Source organism: Gossypium raimondii, chromosome 12 (genome assembly GCF_025698545.1).
Source record: "Gossypium raimondii isolate GPD5lz chromosome 12, ASM2569854v1, whole genome shotgun sequence".
Classification (NCBI taxonomy): Eukaryota; Viridiplantae; Streptophyta; class Magnoliopsida; order Malvales; family Malvaceae; genus Gossypium; species Gossypium raimondii.
This window is the reverse complement of record NC_068576.1, coordinates 16260464-16266853: the sequence shown is the minus strand read 5'-3', so window position 1 is coordinate 16266853 and position 6390 is coordinate 16260464. Positions and strand designations below refer to the sequence as shown.

At 33.0% G+C, this 6390-nt stretch overlaps 1 non-coding gene across 1 annotated transcript; it reads left to right on the top strand.

Moving 5' to 3' along the window:
• Positions 1 to 2741: 2741 nt before the first annotated feature.
• LOC128035680 (small nucleolar RNA R71) lies at positions 2742 to 2848 on the top strand. Its single transcript, XR_008192232.1, has one exon. It is a non-coding gene; the product is annotated as a small nucleolar RNA R71 (small nucleolar RNA).
• The last annotated feature ends 3542 nt before the right edge of the window (positions 2849 to 6390 follow it).

Genomic DNA, 6390 nt, shown 5'->3' with positions numbered 1-6390 from the left:
GGGTGTGTGATAGTACTAGAAAGAACATATGTTTTCTCCCTACTTATTAGTTAATTTGTCCCCATTTAGTTATCTTTAGCACATATTTTAGAATTTTTAGTTCAGTAAATTGCATTTTATAACTCAGTGGATCTTAGCTTATTTATCCTTAATTTTGTCATGTTTTGGTATTGACGCCGCTGCATAAGTATTTCCAGATTGCGGCCAGAATTGTCACCGAAGCTGACAGCTATTCGAATAAGATCAAAAATGTGTGAGTTGGCCAGTATGGTATAACCAACTTGTACGTATAGAGGCAACATGCTTCTGACGAAAAGACACCAATGCTATTTGGAAGAAAATAAATATTTACGTGAAAAGGAAAAAAAATGGAGGCTTTTTGGGGTGTATTATCTTCTTCAACCTATCTTTTGAAGTTTGATGGCTATGGTGGCTTAAGTCTCCTACGGGTGAACCAACGTCAAAGGGACGAAGATCAGCTTCTGACGAGGAGCCCTGAGTACGACATAAGAGGGAATGGAGAGAGTCAAGTCGAGATTGTCTAGGAATAGTATTCTCCACTTGTTTCTTTTATATTTCTTTTCTAAATTATGGTGGTGGTTACTTTCTATTTCATGTTTGTACGGAAGTACACATGATTTCTGAGTTAAATGTTATTTTATTCAATCTTACTTCTACTATTTAATCTTTGTGTTTGAATGTTTTCAGCATGGAAGTGTTATTGCGGTCACTGACACTGGAAAGTGCAGCGACAGTTCCAACTAACAAGCATGACAATGGAAGTTGCTTGAGGATTAGAGGAATTTAATCCACTTGTTCTTCATAGTGTTCCATTGCCATCATCGAAAGGTGTGGTTAATGTGCATGTTCATGTCTTAGATTAAATATAGAAGTTAAGCTTGGTAAGATATTCATTGCAATTTAATGCATCGACAATCACTTATCCTTTTATACATTGTAAGCACTTAGTATTTTGTTGAATATTGACGTTGAGGATCCCAGTGTACGCTTGCACATTATTGCTGTGACGTTAAACAACCGATCAAGTTTTTATGTCCACCATTCATCTAGTTCATTGATTTGTAGCATTTGTTGTTCATAAATTGTTCCGTTTTTGTCCTCTTGATGGAAGCATGGTTGAATCATATTCTCACGAGGGATTTCCTGCAAAGAAGGTTGAGCCACGTGGTTACTTATATTAACAGAACACTGAAAATCATCTCAATCACTAGATGTTCTCACGTCTCACGAGATTGGAGAGTAATCGTTTCGTCACCTACAAGAAGTACTAACTCACCCATACCAACATCAATTATGGTTCTAGTAGTTGCTAAAAAAGGAGACCTAAAATTAAAGGTACCTCACTCCCCTCATCCATGTCTAACACAACAAAGTCAATGGGAAATATGAATTTATCAATTTTAACAAGTACTTCTTCAATAACACCCCTAGGATATCTAATATTTCTATCTACTAATTGAATACTCATTCTAGTTTGTTTGGCTTTCACAAGACCTAATTGTTTAAACATTTTATAGAGCATGACATTAATACTAGCCCCTAAATTAGCCAAAGCATTATCAATATTTATACTACCAATTAAACAAGGAATAGTAAAACTCCCTAGATCTTTCAGTCTGTTAGGTAGTTTATTTTGCAATATGGATGAGCAAATTGCATTTAGCCCCACCGCCGATGAATCCTCTAACTTCCTTTTTTTTTGCCAAAAGCTCTTTTAGAAATTTGAAATAATTGGGCATCTGCAAAAAAGCTTCAACAAACGGCAAGTTAATTTGTAATGTTTTTAAGAGTTTAAGAAATTTACCAAATATTTCATTCGTGTGGTCTCTCTTCATCGCATTAGGATATGGCACTCGAGGTTTATATTTCTTAATGACCAATTTTTTCTTTTTCTGGCTTACCTCAACCTTATCTTTATTTTCCACAATTCATTGCCTCGATTCTTGTTCAAATTCAACTAACCTTCTTCATCTCGCATCGTAATTGCATGAAGCTGCTCCCTTGGGTTAGTTTCGATATTGCTAGGCGAACTACCTGGTGGTCTTTCTAAGATTAACTTAGTAAGCTAACCTATTAGGTTTTCGAGCCCTTGAATCGATGCTTGTTGATTTTTATGTGTTGCTTCAGTATTTTGAACGTGGGTTTCTGACACCGAGATAAACTTCGTCAACATCTCCTTGAGATTCATCTTTTTCTCTTACTGGTAGGGTTGTTCTTGGAAGGCCAGAGGGGGTTATGCTCTCTAATTTCCTTGACCACCCTAAGAGAAATTGGGATGCTTCCTACAACATGCATTATAGTGGTTACTATAAGGGTTATTTTGAGGCCTAAAATTATTACCCATATAATTGATTTGTTCGTTCTATGTACTAGGACCGCAGGGTAAACATTTTGGATTGTTCATTACACCTCCATTTGTATCGCATTGCATCATCGGATGTACCTGGGTAGAAACATATAAACCATTAATTGTTTTATTTAATTGTTCTACCTGATTTGGTAACATGGTGACTGCATCTAAGTTGAAAACATTGGCTGCTTTCATCAACTTCGTCCTCATGACTTGCCACTAATAATTATTCAGTGCCATCTCTTCTTTAAATTCATAACCCACTTCGAGTGTTTTATTATTAAGAGTACCATTGACTGCTGCATCAATTAACTACCTTCTTCAGGGATTCAAACCGTTGTAGAAGGTTTGAACTTGTAACCATAAAGGTATCTCATGGTGAGGGCACTGTCTCCATAAGTCCTTATACCTCTCCCATGCATCTTATAAAGTCTCTAAATCGATCTGGAAAAATGAGGACGTATCATTCCTCAACTTGGCTTTCTTAGCCGGTGGGAAGTACTTTAGAAGGAACTTCTTGGTCCTTTGAACCCATGTGGTAATGAAACCTGATGGTAAAGAGTTCAACCACTGTTTAAATTTGTTCCTTAACAAGAAAGGACATAACCATAAGCCAATGGCGTCATCAGTGATGCCATTAATCTTGAATGTGTCGCAGATTTCTAGGAAATTGGCTAAATGAGTATTTGTATCTTTGTCTTGCAAACCATCAAACTGAACAAATTGTTGTATCATCTGAATAGTGTTCGGCTTCAGTTAAAAATTATTCGCAGCAATAATGGGTCGCACAATACTCGATTCAGCCCCAATTGGAGTGGGCTTGGCATAATCGTACATAGTACGAGGAACAAGATCTGGATTCGCAACAACTGAAGGAGGTAGCTGATTATTCTGGCTATCATCCATCTCCTCAGTAATAGTAATTTCCTCTTATTCGTCTAATACATTTTCTCAACTCTGTGCTTCTCTACGGTTTTTACGATCTGTACTTTCAATTTCACTATCAAATAACAATGGTCCCGACGGGTTTCTTCTAGTCATAAACTAAAGGAACCTACCAAAATAAAATAAAAGAAAAATTAGAATGCAAAAATTAAACTAAAAACAAAAATTATAATAAAAATAAAAATGGCTAAATTAATAAAAATCGAGTGTTTCTAATATTTAGTCCCCAGCAACGGTGCCGAAAACTTGATGGTCATTAAACTAACTATAAATACAAAAAATGCAAGCATACCTATCGAACAATAGTATAGCTACAGTGAGTAAGGAATATCATATCCATGAGAACTAAAAGTACTAGTAATTATCGTTTTTCTATTATTTAGCCGAAAATTTAGGGTGATGTGTTTTAATCTACATTTACTAAACTAATTTAACAAAGGACGCAACAAAGAATGAATCAAATAAATATTCGAATATTAACCAATGAGATAGACAATACCCAGGAAATAATCCACCTAGACGTCACCTATTATTATAAATTACAATAAAAGATTTATTCATTTATGTCTTGATCCATAGAAATCCTTACATTATGTTAATATCTCTTTCGAGAGTAAGAACAACTGACTCTAGTTTGATTAATTGAAATCTCTTTCTGATTAAAACCCCTATCATCGTATTAACTCGATCTATGGATTCCCCTATTAGATTTGATTCTAATCTGGTAAATTTATGTCGTCTTATTTCTAAGATTGCATGCAACTCCACTCAGTTATGCTAGATCTACTTTTAAACAGGGACTTTCCTCCACTGAAATAAGCACATTAAACATGAATTAATACCTCAAAAATATTAAAACAAGAAATAAGCATACATAATTGAGAACAAGAATCAAATATTTATCGCGTAAAACAAAAAAAATAATAGGATTCATCATAGATTTCATCTCCCCTAGGTATCTAGGGGATTCCTTCATAATCCCGAATGAAAACATCTCAAAGTCAAAAAAATCACAAGACATAAAGAAACTCAATAAAACTTCAAAAGAAATTAAAAGGAGATTTTAGTCTTGGAGATTCACTTCCGAGTTTGTTTCGATGGTGTTCTTCGAGTGTTTTCTTCAATCTTTTCTGATGGCTCCCTTATGTCTTCGTCTAATAGGTATTTATAGACTTTAGAATGCTCAGAAAGCCTAAAAATTGGGTTTTTCTGCGTATTTGGGAAGCAGGATGTGAAACCGACATGGGCTAGCACATGGGCGTGTGTCCAACCCGTGTGGCTCACACGGGCATGTGCCCAGCCCATGCAAAAATGCCCAAGTCGGGTGGCTCTTGAAAACCACTCTATTTGTCCAATTTTGGCTCGTTTTTCACTCCTTTTCCTCCCAAATACTCTCTTAAGTATAGAAATGTGAATTTAAAAGATTAGGAGCATCAAATTCACTAATTTGCATAATTAAGAATGAGATTAAAATATGTTACTTTTATAGATTATCATTGATTGTTAGTTGTTATTTTCTTGAAAGCTTTGAAAAGTAGGGTATTTATAGGTGCTATATAAGGCCTAATATTACTAAATAAGGAAGTGAATTTTAGCCTTTTCCTCACAAATTTTAGTTAATTACTTTTCTCAAATTTTTAATTTTTTTAATTATATCTAGACGTACCTGTTTAATTCCAATGGGATCTTGGCATGATGATAAGGTTGAAGCCTTTAGAATTATAAGATTACAAGATCAGGTTCCACCTAATGTAAACCATATATGGGTTTCCAACCCAATTTTATTTTGGTTTAAGTCTCAACCCATTTTTTGTGCTTTGTCTAGATTTATTTTGGTTTAAGTCCATATCTATCTCAATTATGAATCTGTTTATTTTTGCATTATAATGATTGATCCTAATTATAGTTATATAAATGTATTAATTGCAATTTTACTTTTGTTAATGTTATATTGATCAATTCTAGTTGTAGTTATAAAATATATTGATTATAATTATAATTGAAATTTATTGAAATTTATGCCTAAGATTATTCTAGGAATCAGTCAATGATATGCAATTGTTGCAAGATTTCTTTTCAAATTTAAATTTTATTTTTAAACTTTTGTTTCCATTTTCTTTTATAATTTGTTGTATAAATTCAGCTTTTGTCATTCAATAAAAAGTTTTTAAGTGATAAAGTCATAGAAATTTTTTATTTCTTTTACACAAACAGATTGATTCTCAAATCTTTTTTTACCTTGAGGGACCTATGAAAAATCAAAGAGACGGGCTTCACAATGGCACCACCAGTTGAAATGACAGAAATGTGCAAGTGTACACAATCACAATAAGTAATAGAGTGACAAGTAAATGTCGAGTTATCGTACCCATAGGGATTGTGAAAAGAATTATTTATGAATGCAATTTTAAAAAACACTTTGGTGAAGAAAAATATTTTGATTTTAGGAGGTGATTAAAAACTAGGATTTTAACTAAGTAAAATAAATAAAAATAAAATAAAATTTCTAATGCACGATTTCAAAAGATGATTTTAATCAAGATGACATAATTGTGTTAGATTAATTACATTTCTTAACTTAGAATTATTAAACTCATGTTCATGTTGTTACGAATAAATTCACGGCAACTCGGTAATTTGCTAACTTGTGAACATACTCACCTACTAAAATTCATTTATCTCTTAACTACATCTCCATGTTAATTCAACTGATTAAACAAATTTTAATAAGTAAACATGTTAATGCACATACATACTTATGAAATCAAAATAATCTCTTGTACAAATCTCTATGTCAATTCAAAAAATTAATTCAATTTTCATAAGCACATAAAAGATTACGTAAGGTAACAATGTATTTCTACCTTGAAACAATTTAATCATAATAATCTTGCAAGTTATGCAAGGCTAATGTGTCGTTAGATACCGTTGCTAATTTAACCCTCAGCTACCTTAGATGATTAAACATGTACTGGTTAAGTATTGTGTCAACTAATTACAATTTCAATCCGTTTAAATAATTAATTCGTTAGTTACCTTACAATTGTAATGCAAGAATAACTTAGTTATGGTTT